The 23,132-nt window shown below is 44.5% G+C and overlaps 1 protein-coding gene across 3 annotated transcripts in view; it reads right to left on the reverse strand.

Annotated features, from left to right (window-relative positions):
* Positions 1 to 23,132, reverse strand: part of LOC141113182 (signal transducer and activator of transcription 5B) — a 579,035-nt gene that overhangs the window by 252,828 nt on the left and 303,075 nt on the right. For 2 of the 3 annotated variants that reach the window (XM_073606117.1, XM_073606119.1), the window contains one exon: positions 19,019 to 19,080. The exons of the other annotated variant lie outside the window; for it this stretch is intronic. The gene's annotated coding sequence lies outside the window, so the exon portion shown is untranslated. The remainder of the gene's footprint in view (positions 1 to 19,018; positions 19,081 to 23,132) is intronic. 3 annotated transcript variants of the gene reach the window in all.

The raw sequence follows: 23,132 nt of genomic DNA on the forward strand, positions 1-23,132 counted from the left end.
TTGACATCCAACATATGAAAAAAAGTCTCCTTCTCTCCCGATGGGTTTGCACAGAAAATTGGGAGAGCACAATGTCTTGTGAACGATTATGCATTGAAGCTACTTTAGGTAAGAACTTTGGGTCTGTCCTAAGTATAACTCTATCCGGAAACACTGACAGGTAAGGTTCCCTAATTGACAGAGCGTGCAGCTCACTGATCCTGCGTGGTGAAGTAATAGCGATCAGGAACACAGCTTTAAAGAGTGAGGCATCTGAGTGACGCTTGTTCCAGAGGTTCAAATGGACTCCTTGCTAGGGATTGCAGGATTACCGACAGGTCCCATTTAGGGAAACCTTTGACCGGTGCTGGCTTAGATCTTGCAAGAGCTCTAAAAAAATCTCGACTACCAGCGGTTCAGAGGCCACAGATTTTTCTAAGAACACCGCTAGTGCAGCGACCTGTACTTTCAAGGTACTGACTGCTAGTCCCTTATCTGCTCCATCTTGCAAGAATTCCAAGATGGAAACAAGGCTCCCTGGGTCTTGGGCAGATGAATTGCACCATGAATTATAGACCTTCCAGATGGCTTGTTACCCTTTTCCTGCTCAATAGTAATGCTATAACTAGGCGGTCTGAAAACCGCTTGCTCATTAGGAGCTGCTCCTCAGATACCAGGCTGTGAGAGACAGGCTGGCCACTTCTGGATGATTTACTGGACCTTGGATTAGCAGATCCTGCCTGAGAGGTAGATGCTAACAAGGCTTGGTTGCCATTCCCAGAACGGTTGAGAATCAGGCCCTTTTCGGCCAAAACTGAGTAATTAGGATGACTGGTACCTTTTCACACTGGATCTTCCTTAATACCAGTGGGATTAACTGGAATGGGTGGAAAGCGTTGCAAAGGTGAAATCTCCATGGATGTGCCAGAACGTCTATCCCTAGCGATCCATCGGGATTGTTTAAAAAAAATAACTGGGTAACCTGTGCATTCTCCTTTGAGGCAAACAGGTCAACCTCTGGCTGTCCTCACATACTGGAAATCTCCCTTTAAAGATCTGGAGGAGGGAGGGGTTTCCTGACTGGGAGGAGTCATGATCTCTCGGGCGCTGTTCTGAAAGACACCTTGGGAAAAAGTGATTAAAGTGGTTGTAAAGCCAAAAGACTTTTTAACCTTAATACATTCCCTACATTAGGGTAAAAAACACTTACCCAAGTCCTCTCTTGATCCAGTGCTGTGCCCATCTGCAGTGCCACTGGCCTTTGGTCCCTTCCTCAAAAGACACAGAGGAAGCAGTGGAAGCCATTGGCTCCTGCTGATGTCAATTAAATCCTATGAGGAGGGGAGCGGGGGACAGGGCCATGCCATGCTGTGTGTGTGTCTAAGGATGCACATAGCCAAGCTCGGGAGAGAGCCCACACATGTGCCCCCGTAGCAAGCGGCTTGCAATGGTGGCATGCACACAGAAGAGGAGGAGCCTACGGGTAGCCAGCGGGGAACCCCCGCAGAGGGGGTTCAGGGCTGCTCCGTGCAATACTATTGCACAGAGTAGGTGTGTAAAACATGTTTATTATTTTAGGATAAAAAGACTTTACACCTTAATTCTTTTAAGTTTGACACTACCCAACCAGTGCTATGTTGGTAATACAAACCAGCCTTGCATTTGAAATATGCCTTTCTATAGCCGCACTTATGGTTTATAGCGGAGGTTTAGGTATGATTTTTTGCATAGTTATACAAGTTCAGCTTGAACCAATGTAAGTATACATATCTTATACCTAGCTGATCCCTGTGTAAGCTGAAAATTACTATAGTAGTCTGCGCAACTACAGTGATTAGCAGCAGTCTTTCAGGTTCCGTATGGAGCAGCTGCCCTGCTGCATAGTAACCTTAAGGGGATGCCCACTCAGGAGCACCACCATTTACAGAATGCCTTGCATTTTTCTCAAAGGATACAAGGTGTTCTTTCAATGGATGAACTGGATAGGCAGGGAATTAAAGTCACAATTAAATTGGTTCAAGCTGGACCAATGTAACTATGCTAAGAAAACCATACCTAAACTTCAGCTTTAGGCTCCATGCACACTGGGCTTACAAAAACGTCTGTTCTCTTGGCAGTAAAAAACGCTCATGTAGAGCATTTTTTGTACAAAGTTTAGACAAGTTTAGGAGAGTTAAGTTTTTTTTCTGCCAGTAAGCGCCAATCACAAAAGCGAACCAGAAGGTTTCTTTTTCCTGCCTCTAAATGTTGAGCTCAAAATCTGCCTGTAATCTTCCTAATGTACATGGACACATAGGATAACACTGAGCTGCTTCTACAGGCAGAACACAAAACTCCTGTAGAAGCAACGTTTTTTAAGCCAGTGTGCATAGAGCCTCAATACTGCAAAGCAAGAACCTTTATACAATGATGTTACTGCTAATGCAAAAAGCCAACTAAGGAATATTTATAGCCTTCAGTGTCAAAAGAGAGATGGCATTACCCACACAAGCTTCCAACAGCACTCAGACATCCTGGCACTTGCCAGTTTGGATCTAGTCATTGTGCAGAATACATATATTCTAGGTTGTCATTTACCACATTTCAATGGAGAGGATTCCAAGCACTTTAAAAAAAAAAAAAACACCCGAAACAGATAGACTTCTAAATATACCTTTAAAAAAAGTGAATTATCGATGTGGAGTAAGGGGAGGAGGAAATGGAAGCTACAGGAAACTTGTAGTGTGGATAGAAGTTTAGAAATCAGAAGGCTGAGGTGACAATAAAAGCTGCAAGCCGAATGGCACCTCTTAACCACATTCACCGAGAGGAAACGTAATCCATGTGTAGGTAAACATAGTGAAATTTACAGTAAATGCCCAGAAGCCCCTCCCCTTTACCAACTCACACAAAACATGCAGCATTCACTTACTAAATTATCAGAAGGAATAACTAAACTTGGTGCAAGCAGCATTACAATATAAGACAATCAATTACAGAATGTGGTTTATTTTTTTAAAACAGACCTCCGGGAAAAAAACTTTTTTCCCCATGTCCTTGTTGCTGATCTCCTACCTTTGCCAACTATGCCATCCATGTTCTTCTGAGCTCTACAGTTCCTCTGTAGCAGCCTGATGATTTTTCTGAAAAACCGTTAATCTCCAGTGATTTCCTGTTTGTAAGACCGCTGCTGCTATTCCTCCTGTATACTCAGCCAGCGGTCTTATCACTGCCCACAAGTAGTTCTAAAGCGAGAAGGGAGTTCTATTTCCACCTTCCTGCTCGCTGTAGTGGGCGGAGGGTATCTCACAGCCCCCGGTCTGTGCCACCCATGGAGGTGGAGTCGTCCTCCTCCTCCCTGCCAGCGCCACTTCCCACTCCGACCCCGTCTCCCCCACCGATGCCACCGCCCGCCATTTCTCTCAGTGAAGAGTGGAGAGTTTTTTTTACCAGAGATCACCTGCATGACAGAGCTGAGATCTTGAGCTGACAGGTGTTGTATGTGAAAACACTGATCGCTGTAATGTCCCGCCTTCCGAGTCCCAGAGCAGCATCGTGATAGACAGTGCAGAGCGCACTGTTCCATGCTGGTATGGGAGGCGGCACATTGCAGCGATCAATGTTTTCACAACTCCTGTCAGCTTGACATCTCAGCTATGTCATGCGGATGATTTCAGGCAACAATCACTGCTTTGCACTGATGGACACTGATAAGCTGGACTGGTGTGACCGCACTGATGGGCACAGATAAGCTGCACTGGTGTGACTGCACTGATGGGCACAGAAAAGCTGCACTGGTGTGACCGCACTGATGGGCACAGATAAGATGCACTGGTGTGACCGCACTGATGGGCACAGATAAGCTGCACTGGTGTGAATGCACATAAGATGCACTGGTGTGACCGCACTGATGGGCACAGATAAGCTGCACTGGTGTGAACGCACTGATGGGCACAGATAAGCTGCACTGGTGTGAACGCACTGATGGGCACAGATAAGCTGCACTGGTGTGACCGCACTGATGGGCACAGATAAGCTGCACTGGTGTGAATGCACTGATGGGCACAGATAAGATGCACTGGTGTGACCGCACTGATGGGCACAGATAAGCTGCACTGGTGTGACCGCACTGATGGGCACAGATAAGCTGCACTGGTGTGAACGCACTGATGGGCACAGATAAGCTGCACTGGTGTGAACGCACTGATGGGCACAGATAAGCTGCACTGGTGTGAACGCACTGATGGGCACAGATAAGCTGCACTGGTGTGAACGCACTGATGGGCACAGATAAGCTGCACTGGTGTGAACGCACTGATGGGCACAGATAAGCTGCACTGGTGTGAACGCACTGATGGGCAACGATAAGCTGCACTGGTGTGAACGCACTGATGGGCAACGATAAGCTGCACTGGTGTGAACGCACTGATGGGCAACGATAAGCTGCACTGGTGTGAACGCACTGATGGGCAACGATAAGCTGCACTGGTGGGCACAGATAAGCTGCTCTGGTGTGATCGCAATGATGGGTACAGATAAGCTGCACTGGTGGGCACTAGTGAGACTTCACTGATAAATAAACCGCACGGGGTGGCACAGATGAGACCGCACGGGGTGGCACAGATGGGACCGCACGGGGTGGCACAGATGGGACCGCACGGGGTGGCACAGTTGGGACCGCACGGGGTGGCACAGTTGGGACCGCACGGGGTGGCACAGTTGGGACCGCACGGGGTGGCACAGTTGGGACCGCACGGGGTGGCACAGTTGGGACCGCACGGGGTGGCACAGTTGGGACCGCACGGGGTGGCACAGTTGGGACCGCACGGGGTGGCACAGTTGGGACCGCACGGGGTGGCACACTGCACGGGGTGGCACAGTTGAGACCGCACGGGGTGGCACAGATGAGACCACACTGGGGGGCACAGATGAGACCGCACTGGGGGGCACAGATGAGACCGCACTGGGGGGCACAGATGAGACCGCACTGGGGGGCACAGATGAGACCGCACTGGGGGGCACAGATGAGACCGCACTGGGGGGCACAGATGAGACCGCACTGGGGGGCACAGATTACTTTTTTTCTCATGCCAACATTTACTTGTGCCACATGCTGATGTAGAGCATCATGGCCTGGCTCTTTCTGTGCGGCTAGGGATGTTCTCATATACACCATACCAGCAGTGATTACTGTTAGAAAGATCTCAAAGCTGCATGAGGAAGAATATTTCTAATACTGAATTACAGCAGAGTACAATGTGTATATTCTATAGTTATGGGATGTGTCTACAGTTCAGTAATTATTACATAAAGTAAGTAAGGGCAATATGTTTATCTCCTGTTGTGGCTGGAGGGTGGAGCACAGACTGTGTGTTACTGAGTAGTGTAGATGGCTGCAGAATGAGGGGCGCGATTTAAATTACATAGTAGGTGAGGTCGAAAAAAGACACAAGTCCATCAAGTCCAACCTATGTGTGTGATTATATGTCAGTATTACCTTGTATATCCCTATATGTTGTGGTCATTCAGGTGCTTATCTAATAGTTGATGCCCCCCCCCGCTGAGACCACCGCCTGTGGAAGGGAATTCCACATCCTTGCCACTCTTACAGTAAAGAACCCTCTACGTAGTTTAAGGTTAAACCTCTTTTCTTCTGATTTTAATTAGTGGCCACGAGTCTTGTTAAACTCCCTTCCGCAAAAAAGTTTTATCCCTATTGTGGGGTCACCAGTACAGTATTTGTAAACTGAAATCATATCAAGGGTCTCTTCTCCAGAGAGAATAAGTTCAGTTCTCGCAACCTTTCCTCATAACCAATATCCTTCAGACCCTTTATTAGCATTGTTGCCCTTCTTTGTACTCACTCCATTTCCAGTATATCCTTCCTGAGGACTGGTGCCCAGAACTGGACAGCATACTCTAGGTGTGGCCGGACCAGAGTCTTGTAGAGCGGGAGAATTATCGTTTTCTCTCTGGAATTAATCCCCTTTTTAATGGATGCCAATATTCTGTTTGCTTTGTTAGCAGCAGCTTGGCATTGCATGCCATTGCTGAGCCTATCATCTATTAGGACCCCCAGGTCCTTTTCCATCCTAGATTCCCCCAGAGGTTCTCCCCCCCCATGTATAGATTGCATTCATATTTTTGCCACCCAAATGCTTTATTTTACATTTTTCTACATTGAACCTCATTTGCCATGTAGTTGCCCACCCCATTAATTTGTTCAGATCTTTTTGCAAAGTTTCCACATCCTGCAGAGAAGTTATTGCCCTGCTTAGCTTAGTACCGTCCGCAAATACAGAGATTGAACTGTTTACCCCATCCTCCAGGTCCTTTATGAACAAATTAAACAGGATTGGTCCTAGGACAGAACCCTGGGGGACCCCACTACCCACCCCTGACCATTCCGAGTACTCCCCATTTATCACCACCCTGTGAACTTGCCCTTGTAGCCAGTATTCAGGTGGGCTGAAGTGGGTTTGTTCACATTTACATGTACAGACCTAGCGTACCCTCCCACATTCATTGCAATTTGCAAAGCATGAAGGGAAATGTAGTTTGATGATAGTGTAAAGAGAGGGGAGAGTATATGATGTAATCCCTGTTCTAACATCTCCTCCTTAGCAGAATACATGATGTTTTTTTTAATTAGAGAGCTGACTTCCTGAATATTCAATCAAACTTTTCTATTCAATGGTAAGAAATTTCACAAATGTAATAACCGTTTAGTGTTTTGTGCAGGGGGCTATACTAATGGGGGATTTTTTTAAAATCCCAGAGTTCTGCTTTAAGCAAATGTTAATTCTTATTTGTGGAAACGGATAAGTGATGGCTACATGTTACCTTACTTTTAAAGCTTGCACAGACTATCCACTATTATGTCACTGTGGATGACCATGATATAAGGACCAATTACTAAATAATTCAATTACAGTATAACAGCAGGAGAGAAAAACGCACCTCCACTTCGTATGCAGTAAATGCTGACCGTAGTAAGGGGTAGACCAAAACCTACAAATTTTTGTGCAAGCCCAATCGGATAATACTAACAACCCAAAAATCGTACCAAAAACTTTCTAATCGATCGTATGATAACCGCATCATTAGTACAGAGCTTTCAAAAGCCGATCATGACAGTTCATCCAAAATTATTCGATCAGACACGCACAAAAATTTTAGTTCATTTAGTACAGTTGGCGTTCAAAAATACAATACATGACATCTCTTTTGATTTGTTTTATTCTGTCGTATGAGAATTTTCGTAACTTTAATCAACTCTTCATGTTCTATATGCTACTAGTATGCAAAAAAAAAAGGGACGATATGTCGTCAGATTTTCAGATCGTGTGTACGGGGCTTCACATCATACATAAAGCTTTAGGCCTCCTTCACATGGATGAATAAACATGGGCAGGCATGAACAGCTTCAGAAATTAGCCAATCCTTATAGCTGGGCTAACAGGTGTTTGTGGACAGTTGCAGCTGCTCAGCCTATACAAAGCAATGACAGGCTGACAGGAGCCACAGCTATCCACCAATCTTTGCATATATCTGCACATGAACGCTTACCTGCTGTTAGGGATAGTGGTCCATCCCTGGATGCATCTGTTTGCGTCCAAGGACCCTAAAGACAGGTAACCACTCAATGTGCGGATACATACAGCCCGCTGTCAGCTGATTCAGTGTCACAGGAGAGGAAAAAGTAAGTGCATGAAGTGAAGTATGACTAAAAAGCTTTCGCCATACTTCTCTTTTAGGGCTTCCTTCATACTTGTGCGCCTCCCAAGTCATGTTATTTCACTCTCTGGCACTAAGGCACATGAAAAGTCACATTAAAGTAGTGCAGGCACCGATCTGAATGTGTGTCTTAATAAACAATAGGTTGCGACTTGTCATGCAACTTTGTGTCCACAGTCACATGCCAAGTAACACAAGTGTGAATGGAGCCTAAAGCTTTGGGCCTATGGAGTATTCTGGTGGCTTTAAATTGTATGTAAACCCCCAAAGAACTTCTTGTATTTGCTGCCTTTAGACCGGTTAAACATACCATTAGAAACATTAAATCTGTTTGAAAAGTAATAAATTCAGAGCTTTTCTGTATTAGGTCTTATTGTGAACTTATTGTGAATGATTAGCCTTTTTTACGGTGGAGCCTTTTTGACCTTAGGGTAGAAGTGGTTGCGTAGTTTAGGAATGCCACCCAAAAATCAGAAACTGAGAAAGAGGCAAAGTCTGGACAAGAGAAAACATGCAGCAAGAAGTTGGTGTGCTGGATATTGGTTGTGGCCTGAAGGAACATGGTTAATTATAAAGCCTACTCCCAGTACACACTGCACACGTATATCACAGTCTTTCTACCCATTAAATAGTGATAAACCCTCCATATATGAAAAAAGCTCTCAGAGTAAATTTACTGTGTACAAAAAATTGCGTTAATATTCTTAATATTTATCTGCTGCACTTTTAACTTTTTCATTCAAAAGCTGGTACTGTGCTTTCCTTAACCTCTAATTGAGAAGATCGCATTCAATTACTTCCAGATCCACTGACTGTTGGGACCTCATGTTCAGTGAGTGTATGTGTGTCAGTATTCTGATGCACATGCACTTGCTATTTGCTTTTTTTTTGGTTTTTTATTAATTATAGCCATATTTTTAAATGAATTTTGTAATATTACAGAGGTTTTCTAAAGTTAAAAAAATATTGTATAGGCAAAATGGTTCCATTTATCCCTGGCCTCTGTGCCAGCTATGCTTGTCAGCTCACAGAGCTGCTGATTGCATTTGTGAGTCCCAAAGAGATGGGGTGGAGGCTGAAGTGCTTCCATAAAGAGCCAGCTAAGTGATGGGGGCCACCACAGAAACAAAAGTCAGAGTGAACTGAAAAAAAAAAAAAAAAGAATCAAGTGCTGGAATGAAAGGATAAATTGTCTGCCGTCTGTAGTCGGGTGGAGAAAAAAAAACAATAAAAAAAAAAATGAACAGTGTTGGTGGTCAGGGGAAGGAAATATATTGAAGGTCAGCGAGTAGAAAAAAAGGCCAGCAACAGTAGGTGGAAGGAACAATTGTCTGGCATTGGTGGTTAATTGGAAGGAAAAATGCTGGAATTGGTAGTCAGTGGGAGGAAGAAAATGCTCAGTGGTTGTACATGGAAGGGGGAAAGAGGGGGCACTGGTGCTCAGTGGGGGAAGGGAGGCAAGGTGCTCTGTGGAGGGAAGTGGGTAAACAATACTCTGTGGAAGTGGAGAAAGAAGGGGCACTGAAGCTCTGTGGAGGGAGAGGGGGGAATTTCCATACTCTGTGTCCCACACTGAAACTATAGTGCTCATTTCCAGCAGGAGATCACTACACAGTATTAGGCCTTGTTTACACTTGTTAAAACCCTCTAAAAATAACAGTTGACAGGAAGGTTGAAGGCAATAGGGGGGAGCACCAGCAGGGCAGAATAACATTGCAAAAATGATACAATGACACCAGTATGCGGTTGCAGTCCAGTGTTTTTTTAATGGCGTCCAGGAGGTCACACATAACCTTTGAGAAACCCGTCAACTGCTCTCCAAAAACGATGTACTGCAGATTACTTTTCCGAGTAGAACTATAAACCAGGCCTTAACAACTGAAAGCCTGCTACACTGTGCCGTAACCTTGTGCATTAGAGACATTTCAATGGATCGCAATTAGTAGTTGTACCGCCTGCCAAATACAATGAGTGCTATCATCTCTTCTGGCCACCAGGTTGGATTAAGGCTTATTTTTACTCCCCCCCCCCCCCAAAGCACCATTGTAAAAAATGTCTTAATGTTCTGGAATAGCCAAGTCAAAGTCCAGATATCCATCCAATAAATTATTTGTGGCCATTCATTTATGATCTCAGTGCAACCTGGCAGAGTTGGTGGAGTTTCTGAAAAGTAGGGAAATGACAATGTACATCCAGATGTTCAAAGACCTATTCACACAGAATAATACTGTAATTGTTACCAAAGGTATAGATAGCCTCAATTATCAAAAGAGAGAAGAGAGGAATATATACACTAAATAAAGACTTGCAAGTAGTGTATACTCATGCAGTCAGTTATTTTGTGTTTTTTTTTTTTTTTTTATTGAAATCATTTTGCAGATCTGTTCCCACTTTGAGTATATTCCTTTTGAGCAGTGTATTAAAAAAAAAAAAAAAAAAATAACAAACACAAGGATTCTATTATAATTAGGGATGCACCGAAATTTCGGGCACCGAAACATATCAGCCGAAAATGGCCCTTTCGGCAAAAAGCTGAAAGAGAATTCTTGCTGATACTGTCGCCGAAAAAAGGGGCGGGACCATCCCGCCGGATGCCGCACATGTTGCATCCCGCGTGCCCCTTAGAGTCTTCCCTCCCTCCTCCTCCTCCTCCTCTCACTCCTGTCCTACACAGCCTCCCCAGTGCCTGGTAATGAATGTCACGCTCACACGCTGTGTGTCAGAGCTGGGCCATTTTTTACAGTGGTAATGGTATGTTCAGGGTGATGTGCAGTGTTAGTTTTCTGCCACACATGGCATTTTGCTTTTAGGCCAAAAAGTAAAATTCTGACCAGAGCACCTTCTTCCACATGTTTGCTGTGTCCCCCACATGGCTTTTCGCAAAATGCAAACAGGACTTCTTATGGCTTTCTTTCAACAATGGCTTTCTTCTTTCCATGCTTCCATAAAGGCCAGATTTGTGGAGTGCTAATAGTTGTGCTGTGGACAGATTCTCCCACCTGAACTTTGGATCTCTTCCAGAGTTACCATGGGCCGCTTGGCTGCTTATCTTATTAATGCTTGCCTGTCAGTTTAGGTGGACGGCCATTGTGCCGTGTGTCATAGGAGGCGGGACATCGGCTGCATGGCGATTCAGATCCAGCTCTGACACACAGCGTGAGAGTGCGACATTCATTACCAGGCACTGGGGAGGCTGTGTAGGACAGAAGTGAGAGGAGGAGGAGGAGGAGGAGGAGGAGGGAGGGGAGACTCTGAGGGGTGTACTGGCTGCACGGCGATTCAGATCTGACACACAGCGTGACATCACATTACTAGGCACTGGGGAGGCTGTACATGATGGGCACTGGCAGGCTGCAGAACATGGGCACTGGCAGGCTGTACATGATGGGCACTGGCAGGCTGTACATGATGGGCAATGGCAGGCTGCATAACATGGGCACTGGCAGGCTGTACATGATGGGCACTGGCAGGCTGTACATGATGGGCACTGGCAGGCTGTACATGATGGGCACTGGCAGGCTGTACATGATGGGCACTGGCAGGCTGCATAACATGGGCACTGGCAGGCTCTACATGATGGGCACTGGCGGGCTACTGCATCTGATGGGCATGGGTATGGGTGAGTTTGCATGGCATGGGCACTGGCGGGCTGCTACATATGGACACAGGGACTGGTGAGGCTGCATGACGGGCACAGACAGGCTGCTACAACCGACTGGTAGGCTGCATCTGACAGGCACTTGTGAAGGTGCATTTGATGGACATTGGTGAGGCTGCATTGATCTCCTGTAATGTGTCTGCAGTCTCTGACCATCTCCTGTACCATGTCCGCAGTCTCTGACCATCTCCTTTACCATGTCCCCAGTCTCTGACCATCTTTTGTAGCATGTCTGCAGTCTCTGATCATCTCCTGTACCATGTCCGCAGTCTCTGACCATCTCCTGCACCATGTCCCCAGTGTCTGACCATCTCCTGTAATGTGTCTGCAGTCTCTGACCATCTTCTGTACCATGTCCGCCGTCTCTGACCATCTCCTGTACCATGTCCGCCGTCTCTGACCATCTCCTGTACCATGTCCGCCGTCTCTGACCATCTCCTGTACCATGTCCGCCGTCTCTGACCATCTCCTGTACCATGTCCCCAGTCTCTGACCATCTCCTGTACCATGTCCCCAGTCTCTGACCATCTCCTGTACCATGTCCCCAGTCTCTGACCATCTCCTGTACCATGTCCCCAGTCTCTGACCATCTTTTGTAGCATGTCTGCAGTCTCTGACCATCTCCTGTACCATGTCCCCAGTCTCTGACCATCTCCTGTAATGTGTCTGCAGTCTCTGACACTCTCCTGTAATGTGTCTGCAGTCTCTGACAATCTCCTGTACCGTGTCCCCAGTCTCTGACAATCTCCTGTACCATGTCCCCAGTCTCTGACAATCTCCTGTACCATGTCACCAGTCTCTGACAATCTCCTGTACCATGTCCCCAGTCTCTGACAATCTCCTGTACCATGTCCCCAGTCTCTGATCATCTCCTGTATAAAAATATTTTTTAAAAACAGTCACTTTCGGTTTCGGTTTTCGGGATCAAGGATGATTTATTTTCGGTATCGGTTTCGGCACCAAAAAACACATTCGGTGCATCCCTAACATGAAAACTTCCAAGGGGGTGAACATTTTTTTAAAACGCTGTATGTGCTTATGAATCAAATTTTATTATTAGTCACATTAGACATAGGATTTTATAGAGCACAAATTACACACGTTATACATGCTAATTGATAAATTTCATGATTCATTGGAGGATTGCATATACAGTGCCTTGAAAAAGTATTGATACCCCTTGAAATTTTCCATATTTTGTAATGTTACAAATCAAAAACATAAATGTATTTTATTTTGAAAAGTGGCACATAATTTTGGTGGAAGGAAAATGATAAATGGTTTTCGAATTTTTTTACAAATAAATATCTGAAAAGTGTGGCTTGCAGTTGTAATCAGCCCCCCTGAGTAAATGCTTTGTAGAATCATCTCTAGCTGCAATTACAGCTGCAAGTCTTTTTGGGTATGTCCCTACCAGCTTTGCACATCTAGAAAGTGATGTTTTTGCCCATTCTTCTTTGTAAAATAGCTTAAGCTCTGTCCGATTGGATGGAGAGCGTCTGTGAACAGAAATTTTCAAGTCTTGACAGAGATTCTCAATTGGATTTAGGTCTGGCCTTTGACTGGGCCATTCTAACACATGAATATGCTTTGATCAAAACTATTTCATTGTAGCTCTGGCTGTATGTTTAGGGTTGTTGTCCTGCTGGAAGGTGAACCTCCGCCCCAGTCTCAAGTCTTTTGCAGACTAACAGGTTTTCTTCTAAGATTGCCCTCCATCCATCTTCCTATCAACTCTGACCAGCTTCTCTGTCCCTGCTGAAGAAAAGCATCCCCACAACACGATGCTGCCACGACCATGTTTTACAGTGGTAATGGTATGTTCAGGGTGATGTGCAGTGTTAGTTTTCTGCCACACATGGCATTTTGCTTTTAGGCCAAAAAGTAAAATTCTGACCAGAGCACCTTCTTCCACATGTTTGCTGTGTCCCCCACATGGCTTTTCGCAAAATGCAAACGGGACTTCTTATGGATTTCTTTCAACAATGGCTTTCTTCTTTCCATGCTTCCATAAAGGCCAGATTTGTGGAGTGCTAATAGTTGTGCTGTGGACAGATTCTCCCACCTGAACTGTGGATCTCTTCCAGAGTTACCATGGGCCGCTTGGCTCCTTATCTTACTAATGCTTGCTCGTCAGTTTAGGTGGACGGCCATGTCTTGGTAGGTTTGTAGTTGTGCCATCCTCTTTCCACTTTCGGATGAGGGATTGAACAGTGCTCCGTGAGATGTTCAAAGCTTTGGATATTTTTTTTTTTATAACCTAACCCCGCTTTAAACTTTTCCACAACTTTAGTCCTTAACTGTCATGGTGCTGTTTGGTGCTCTAACAAACCTCTGAGGGTTTCACAGAACAGCTGTATTATACTGAGATTAACCCCTTCCCACCGACCGTACGCAGATATGCGTACTCGGCTTTCTGGGGTTATACCGGGATGATGCCCGCAGCTGCAGGCATCATCCCGGTACCGTTGTTTACAGCGGGCGGTCGGCTACCCGAGTATAACAACCGATGCGGCTAAAAGCCGCTCGGCTGTTATACCGGAGGAGCAGGAGGGGACATCCCCCCTCCCGCCGCTCTTACCGGGCCTCCCGTGCGATCGGGAGGCCCAGTGTCCAATCGTCTGCCTTCGGCGGCTGGGGGCGGGCTGGAACGAAGCTGTGGGCGGCTTCGTTCCAGCCTTCTCATTGTAAACGCGGAAGCGACGTCATGACGTCACTTCCCGTTTACACGGCTGCCAATGGCGCCGAATTTAAAAAAATACACAGTATTCAGAATCGCTGTTTTCGGCGATCTGAATACTTTGAAGTGCAGAGGAGGGATCGGGGGTCTTTTAGACCCCCGATCCCTCCATAAAGAGTACCTGTTACCACCTATTACTGTCACAAGGGATGTTTACATTCCTTGTGACAGCAATAAAAGTAAAAAAAAAAAAAATTTTTTTTTTAAACACAATTTATAAAGTAAAAAAATAAATAAAATAAATTAAAAAAAAAAAAAAATTTAAAGTGCCCCTGGCCCCGCGAGCTCGCGCAGCGATGAAAACGCATACGGAAGTCGCGCCCGCATATGTAAATGGTGTTCAAATCACACATGTGAGATATCGCCGCGATCCTCAGAGCGAGAGCAATCATTCTAGCCCTAGACCTCCTCTGTAACTCAAACCTGGTAACCGTAAAAAATTTTTAAAGCGTCGCCTATGGAAATTCATAGGTACCGTAGTTTGTCGCCATTCCACGAGTGCGTGCAATTATAAAGGGTGACATGTTTGGTATCTATTTACTCGGCGTAACATCATCTTTCACATTATACAAAAAAATTGGGGTAACTTTACTGTTTGTATTTTCTAAAATTCATGAAAGTGTCCCTTTTCCAAAAATTTGCGTTTAAAACACCGCTGCACAAATACAGTGTGATAAAAAAATATTGCAACAATCGCCATTTTATTCTCTAGATTCTCTGCTAAAAAAATATATATAATGTTTGGGAACTCACTAATTTTCTAGCAAAAAATACAGATTTTAACTTGTAAACACCAAATTTCAAAAATAGGCTTAGTCATGAAAGGGTTAAATTACACACAGGTGGACTCTATTTACTAATTAGGTGACTTCTGAAGGCAATTGGTTCCACTAGAGTTTAGTGAGGGGTATCAGAGTAAAGGGGGCTGAATATAAACGCACGCTAAACTTTTCAGATATTTATTTGCAAAAAAATTTGAAAACCATTTATAATTTTCCTTCCATTTCACAATTATTTGCCACTTTTCGTTGGTCTATCACATAAAATCCCACTTTTCAAGGCACTGTAAATCTCTTTTGAGAGGAAGATTTCTTTTTAGCAACTAGAAGGCATTACTAGATCTACTGATTACCAACAATACAGACCTGATCACGGATGTGGAAAACACGGGGCAATTTAGGAAACAGCGATCACAGGTCATTTGGCTTCAGTATAAATCGCACAAATAGGTAACACAGGAGGAACACGAAGACACTGAATTTCAAAAGAGCCAACTTCCCTAAACTACGAACCTTGCTAGAAGATATAAATTGGGATAAAATCTTAGAAACAAAGAACATGGAGGAGAGATGGGTTTGCTTTAAGAGCATATTAAATAAGGGCATTAGCCAGTGCATCCTATTGAGAAATAAATTTAAAAGAGCGAACAAAAGTCCTGTATGGCTTAAAGCGGAGGTCCGCCCACCGCTGCAAAAATTAAAAGCCAGCAGCTGCACATACTGCAGCTGCTGACTTTTAATAATCAGACACTTACCTCTCCTGGAGTCAGCCATGTTGGCATCGCAGCTGATGTTTCCATCAGCTGTCGGGTGCATGCCCCTCCATTGCGATTAAGGGTATCCGGCAGTGAAGCCTTATGGCTTCACACTGGGAACCCTACTGTGCATGTGCGAGGCTCCACTCCTCTCTCCTACTGGCCGGCGGCTGGGGAAGTAGGAGGGAGCCTGGGAGGTGATGTCAATACCTGCAGCTGAGGCTCCCAGAAGTGGGAACGGTATTAGACAGGTATCCTGTCACCCCCCCCCGAAAGGTGCCAAATGTGGCACTGGAGGGGGGGGAGGAGTACAACAAGCGGAAGTTCCACTTTTGGGTGGAACTCCGCTTTAACTCCAATGTAAAAATGCATATAAAAGCAAAGGAGATGGCCTTCAAAAAAAAAAACAAGGCTGAGGGATCATCATCAGCATTCAGACTTTACAAAGAATGCAACAAGATACGGAAGGGTGCAATTAAGGCGGCTAAGATAGAAAACGAAAGACACATAGCGAAGGAGAGCAAAAAAAATCCCATAGAAATTCTTTAAGTATATAAAACAGTAAAAAAGGGAGGATAGACCATATTGACTCCATAAAGAATGAGGAAAGACATCTGGTTACAAAGGATGGGGAGATGGCAAAAGGTATTTAATTTATTCTTCTCCTCAGTCTTCACGAAGGAAATGGGGGCCTCAAAAACCAAAACTGCATTGTTTGTCCTCATGACACATCACAGGAAGCACCCTCATGGCTAAGAGAGGACAGAATTAAAAATAGACTTGGGAAACGTAACATTAATAAATCACCGGGACCAGATGGCTTGCACCCGAGGGTACTTAGGGAACTCAGTCAAGTAATTGCCAGACCATTGTTCCTAATTTTTACTGACAGTCTACTGACTGGAATGGTACCAGCTGATTGGAGAAAAGCCAATGTAGCACCAATATTTAAAAAAGGCCAAAATACATCCCTGGGAATTACAGACCAGTTAGCCTAACATCAATAGTATGCAAGCTCTTTGAAGGAATGATAAGGGACCATATACAAGATTTTAGTAATGAAAACTATATCATTAGCAGTAATCAGCATGGATTCATGAAGAATCATTCTTGCCAAACCAATCTATTAACCTTCTATGAGGAGGTGAGCTGCCATCTAGATAAAGGAAGGCTCGTAGACGTGGTGTATCTGGATTTTGCAAAAGCATTTGACACAGTTCCCCATAAACGTTTACTGTACAAAGTAAGGTCGGTTGGCATGGACCATAGGGCGAGTACATGGATTGAAAACTAGCTACAAGGGTGAGTTCAGAGGGTGGTGATAAATGGGGAATACCCGGAATTGTCAGGGGTGGGAAGTGGTGTCCCCTAGGGTTCTGTGCTGGGACCAATCCTGTTTAATTTGTTCATAAACGACCTGGAGGATGGGGTAAACAGCTCAATCTCTGTATTTGCGGACAACACTAAGCTAAGCTGGGCAATAACTTCTCGGCAGGATGTGGAAACCTTGCAAGTAGACCTGGACAAATTAATGGGGTGGGCAACTACATGGCAAATGAGGTTGAATGTGGAAAAATGTAAAACAATGCATTTGGGTGGCAAAAATATGAATGCAATCTACTCACTAGGGGGTGAACCTCTGGGGGAATCTAAGATGGAAAAGGACCTGGGGGTCCTAGTAGATGATAGGCTCAGCAATGGCATGCAATTCCAAGCTGCTGCTAACAAAGCAAACAGAATATTGGCATGCATTAAAAAGGGGATTAACTCCAGAAATAAAATGATAATTCTCCCGCTCTACAAGACTCTGGTCCGGCCGCACCTAGAGTATGCTATCCAGTTCTGGGCACCAGTCCTCAGGAAGGATGTACTGGAAATGGAGGGAGTACAAAGAAGGGCAACAAAGCTAATAAAAGGTCTGGAGGGTATTAGTTATGAAGAAAGGTTTGCGAGCACTGAACGTATTTTCTCTGGAGAAGAGACACTTGAGAGGGGCTATGATTTCAATTTACAAATACCATACTGGTGACCCGACAATAGGAATAAAACTTTTTTTGTGGGAGTTTAATAAGACATGTGGCCACTCACTAAAATTAGAAGAAAAGAGGTTTAACCCTAAACTGCGTAGAGGGTTCTTTACTGTAAGAACGGCAAGGATGTGGAATTCCCTTCCACAGGCGGTGGTTTCAGCGGGGGCATCGATAGTTTCAAAAAACTATTAGATAAGCACCTGAACGACCGCAACATACACAATGTAATACTGACATATAATCACACACATAGATTGGACTTGATGGACGTGTGTCTTTTTTCAACCTCACCTACTATGTAACTGCGTAACTATGTAACTACCATTTAAGCATTTCTAGTTTTTAACATCTCAATTACAATTTTTTGCTTTGCCTTTTAAAAGGATAAATTCACCTTTACATAAAAATAATAAATGCACTTTTTTTGCAGGTAAAAAAATGTGCATTTTTTTTGTTTTTTTAGGGGCCTTGAAAGTATTGCACCCACGATCAGCAGATTGTGGGTGTAATGCCACGGTCCTGAAGACTGTCTGTGTAGCTGTCTACCCATACCGTAAGCAGTTACCGAATGACAGGAAGCTCAATAGTGCCCTGGTAGTTCATTGAGAACTACAAGCCATAAGTTATTTCATTCACATGGATCTGTGATCTCCGCCCACACAGCCTCCCTATCTTTGAATTGTGACAGCGAGTATGGGAAGAAGATTCCTGGCTTGCTGTCACAAGGGTTGGGGGGTTGGGGGGAGAGCGGTCTGATGTTGAACATGTTGCACCCTAAATAGGGGTGTAACATATTCAGAAAGGTGAACTTGAAGCTTGATAATCAGCATATACCTAACAATTTTATTTTCTTGATTTTGGAGATTCTTCCCCCCCCCCCCCAACATTCAAGCAGCAAAACTTGACAAGTTAGCTTTTATTACTCCCCAAATATGGACATTGGTGCTATTTTTGGCCTTATGCACATGAATGGTTTGAGACTTAAAATATCCTCCTGTGCAAAATCCCGGAGATTTTCTCTGCTTGGGGAGATGCAGTTGGTGCATGCAGCCAGAGTTTGATGTCAATGGTATGTGGTCCTACTAATGCTTACTTGCATGACCTAAAAATTACCGCTTGAAACATCATATAGCCACGTATTTTAGCCTATCATCGATTTTGACAGGGCTGCACACTGCACCTGTGCGCTGGAATAGACCCAGTTTTTAGGATATACAGACAAAAGTGCCCATGTGCATGAATCCTAAGTCTCAAATCCTCTGTGTGCAAGAGGCTTTAAAGTGATTTTAGCTGCATTTCTATAGCAGTCTAAGAGCAGTTTGCCAGGAGTAAATAATTTAAAAAACCCCCAAAACACTTACTTATGCTTTAGGAGCAGGCCAGGGCAAGGATGTGGGATTGTCCACTGGGTCCCCAGTGAAACCTGCAGGAGAAAAACAGATGAGTGAATCAACTTCTCTAGATAATGAGTCAATAATAAAAAGCTGTAGATTTTGTGACTCATTCCTTAAACCACTTTCTTCATGAATGTAATTTCCCCAAGACAAAAACAATTCTTTAAAGTGATACTAACCACACAGTGTTTAATTTGCATTGTCCCTTCTCTTTCTGTATGTGGATAGTGGCACTGTAATTATTTTAAATTAAAGAAAAAAAAACATGTAAGTACCTTTTTCCTAATTGATATACAGCTGTCACATGGCCCAGCTATTTCCCAGCCTGTTTGCAGGGAAACATAACCAAGAGGAGCTTCTAGTCCTCTGATACTGGTCACGTGTTCAAAATAAAAATAAAATAGCCTTTGGAATGCAGAGTAAAAAATCAATAATTAATATCAATGAACTGTTTTAAATTGTCATACAAATATACATTATAAATCAAATATTTATAATTTTGTTTGGCAATAATATGGTGTGGGTGGATTTCTGCCAGTCACAGGCTGTGCCACGCCCCTACAGCCTGTGTCTTAGAATAAGTAGAAGTGAAGCCTCCATTAATCTACATGTAATATCCTGGCCCCCATTGTGTTTAGCTGGTTAGTGGCCATGGAGGAGGAGAGGAGAGGGAGTGGGCCATCATTTACTACTGTGTATACGCCCCCATTTGTGATAGGGAAGAAATGCTCAGCATAGAAACTCATTGAAAACTGAGCATGTGCAGAGTTGCCAACACTGTTCTGAAAAATCCCTAGTTGAATTGGGGACATGGACAGAGGTGAGATAAAGAATAGCAGGATCAATCAGGTTTTTTGCAGAAAACAAATCTCATAGTGATCGAGTTTGAATAGCACATAATACAGCATTTATTGATATTTTTTTAGGATGTGGGTTTAGAGACACTAACACATTACAACGCCAGTGATCATATTAACGAATGCTAAAGGCTGATATTAAAAAAAATTTCTCTAAAGCCATCTGCACTTTATATTAGTACAGTTGGCAACACTGTTGGATTTATGATAAATGTTCGCAAAAACAAAATTATTACCGTATTTATCGGCGTATAACACGCACTTTTTTCCCCTTAAAATCAGGGGAAAGTCACAGGTGCGTGTTATACGCCGATCCCCTGCGATCCCGTGGTGTCAAAACTTCAAAATCGCCGACCGCGATTTGAAAATGGCGCCGCCGGCGCCGAAATACACAGAGCCGGTCCTCGGCTCTTTCCGGCGGCTCTCGTTCATTTTCGGCTCCACTCGTAGTCCCGAGCGGAGCTATCCGAACCTACTCGGCTAGGTTCGGATAGCTCCGCTCGGGACTACGAGTGGAGCCGAAAATGAACGAGAGCCGCCGGAAAGAGCCGAGGACCGGCTCTGTGTATTTCGGCGCCGGCGGCGCCATTTTCAAATCGCGGTCGGCGATTTTGAAGCCCAATATGGCAGGGACAGGGGATCGACGGCTGCAATGGGGCAAGGCTGCACTGGGGAAGGCTGCACTGGGGAAGGCTGCACTGGGGAAGGCTGCACTGACAAGGCTGCACTGACAAGGCTGCACTGGGGAAGGCTGCACTGACAAGGCTGCACTGACAAGGCTGCACTGGGGAAGGCTGCACTGACAAGGCTGCACTGGGGAAGGCTGCACTGACAAGGCTGCACTGGGAAAGGCTGCACTGGGAAAGGCTGCACTGACAAGGCTGCACTGGGGAAGACTGCACTGACAAGGCTGCACTGGGGAAGTCTGCACTGACAAGGCTGCACTGGGGAAGTCTGCACTGACAAGGATGCACTGGGGAAGGCTGCACTGGGGAAGGCTGCACTGACATGGCTGCACTGACATGGCTGCACTGACATGGCTGCACTGACATGGCTGCACTGACATGGCTGCACTGACAAGGCTGCACTGACAAGGCTGCACTGACAAGGATGCACTGACAAGGCTGCACTGACAAGGCTGCACTGACAAGGCTGCACTGACATGGCTGCACTGACAAGGCTGCACTGAGAAGGCTGCAATGATGGGCATTTAAATGTAAGTTTTTTTCCCTTCAACTTCCCTCCTAAAAGTTTTTTTTCCTTAAAATTCCCTCCTAAATTGGGGTGCGTGTTATACGCCGGCGCGTGTTATACGCCGATAAATACGGTAAATATTAATCTTACACAGCATGGCTTCAGGAAAAAAGTGCCAGACATTTCCTTAAACCGGACCTCTAGCCAAACCCCCCCCCATATTTATATAATTTGACCCCTCTTACCCGAAGGAGGTGGTATCTGCACATTTGAGATACTTGCCCATCCAGCAAACTCTAATGCCCGGCCACAGGTCTGTCACATGCTGCCATGTTCTCTCTGACCTCATTGATAGGCTCGCCAGCTCTTCCGGGTTCAGCGGGCAGGCCTCTCAATGATGTGCCGATAAGCCTGCCCCTCCTCCTTTCCTTGAATGAAAGGCTATGCCTCCTGGGATATGTGAGGTGCGTATCCCGGGAGGCACAGCGGGCAGTGTGCGCGTCAATCGCCTGACATGCATGGGAAGGCGGGCCCGGACATTTTTGAAAAAAAAACGCACGATACTTCTACAGGGTGGAAGAACATGTGGAAGAGGATGAAGGTCCGCTTTAAAGTACAACTAAAGGCAAAACTTTTTTTTGTTTCAGATAGTGTAGAGGTGGATTAGAACATCTGTCAGTTCTTATTGTTGTCTGTGCCCCAGTTAAGGAAATTCCCCCTCTCTATTTTTCCTGTTTACAATTGCATCACACCATTCAATAAGCCCAAACGGTTTCACAATATGACTGTTCATGTTTAGAGAAACACCAGAATCCTCATATGAATTTCTTATACAATTTTATTGTACAATTTTTCTTTAGATTTACCAAAACCAGGTCACATCTAAATACTTTCAATTTATTTGTAGTCGGGCTGGCCCTTATACTACATAGTTGAACGTAAATCTAAAGAAAATTGAACAAGAAAATTGTATAATGTATGGCCAGCCTTAGTTTAGAAGATCCCTTGAACTTTATTACCAATTTAAAGTGTAACTAAAGGGAAAACATGTGGAGAGGGATTAGAACACCTGTCAGGTTGTCTCTGGCCCCGATTGGGATAATCACCCTCTCTATTGGTCCTGTTTACCAATACCATTGAAAGTGAAAGTAAAATAAAATCCCAAATTTTGGGTTGTCCCCAGAAAAAGAAGAGAGTAAATCTTTCTATGGGGACACTAGTTCTGGTGACCTGGGGGTCCCCAAGGAATTCCCTGAATTTACAGGGATTTCCTCTCACTTCCTGTTTTGGCTATGGGACAGGAAGGGTAGGGAAATCTGCCCAATGGGACACAGATAGCAAAAACTCAACTGACCGGGGTTATGACTCTCCCTTACGCTATCCAAAATGAGAAAAAATAGTTTTGCCTATAATTCTACTTTAAGGTTTGTGTTTAGCTAAGGAACGTCATGAAAACTTAGGAAAATGACATCAGAGTTAGAGAGTTTAAGCTGGATACACACTATCTGAACTGCACATCCCCACTCAAAAGACTTTAAATGAGCAGCACACCCCCTCTTTTTTTTGTGCAAGGTCGTCAGACCTGCGAGTATTGTCTGGAAGGTACAGACTGTTGTCCTTTACAGTAAAACATAACTGTATGTGTTATTTTATTTCCCAAAAGGGAGACAACAGACACCCCATGGAAGAGAAAAAAACAAAACAAGTAGCCTGTTAATGAAAAGTACAAATGTTTGGAAATCCACGTGAACATTAAAGCTTAAGAAAATATTAATCAATTACTCAAATACTTGGCATTGGGGCAACTTGTGTATTAAACCACCAAGCCTGCAGTCAAGCGTGTGTTTTACTTTTTTTCACAGTATCAATTGTCATATTGCTTTATACCAGGGTTAATGAATTAAAATTCACATAAGTTTTCTTCCAGAAGGTGGTCTGGATCTCATTTATTTATTCTGCGACTCAGGTCCTTCACATCACAATCCCTCTTTAAAATCAGTGTCCTTGTTCCCCCTTCACATCACACTCCC

The sequence above is a fragment of the Aquarana catesbeiana genome, linkage group LG12 (genome assembly GCF_042186555.1).
Source record: "Aquarana catesbeiana isolate 2022-GZ linkage group LG12, ASM4218655v1, whole genome shotgun sequence".
NCBI lineage: Eukaryota > Metazoa > Chordata > Amphibia > Anura > Ranidae > Aquarana > Aquarana catesbeiana.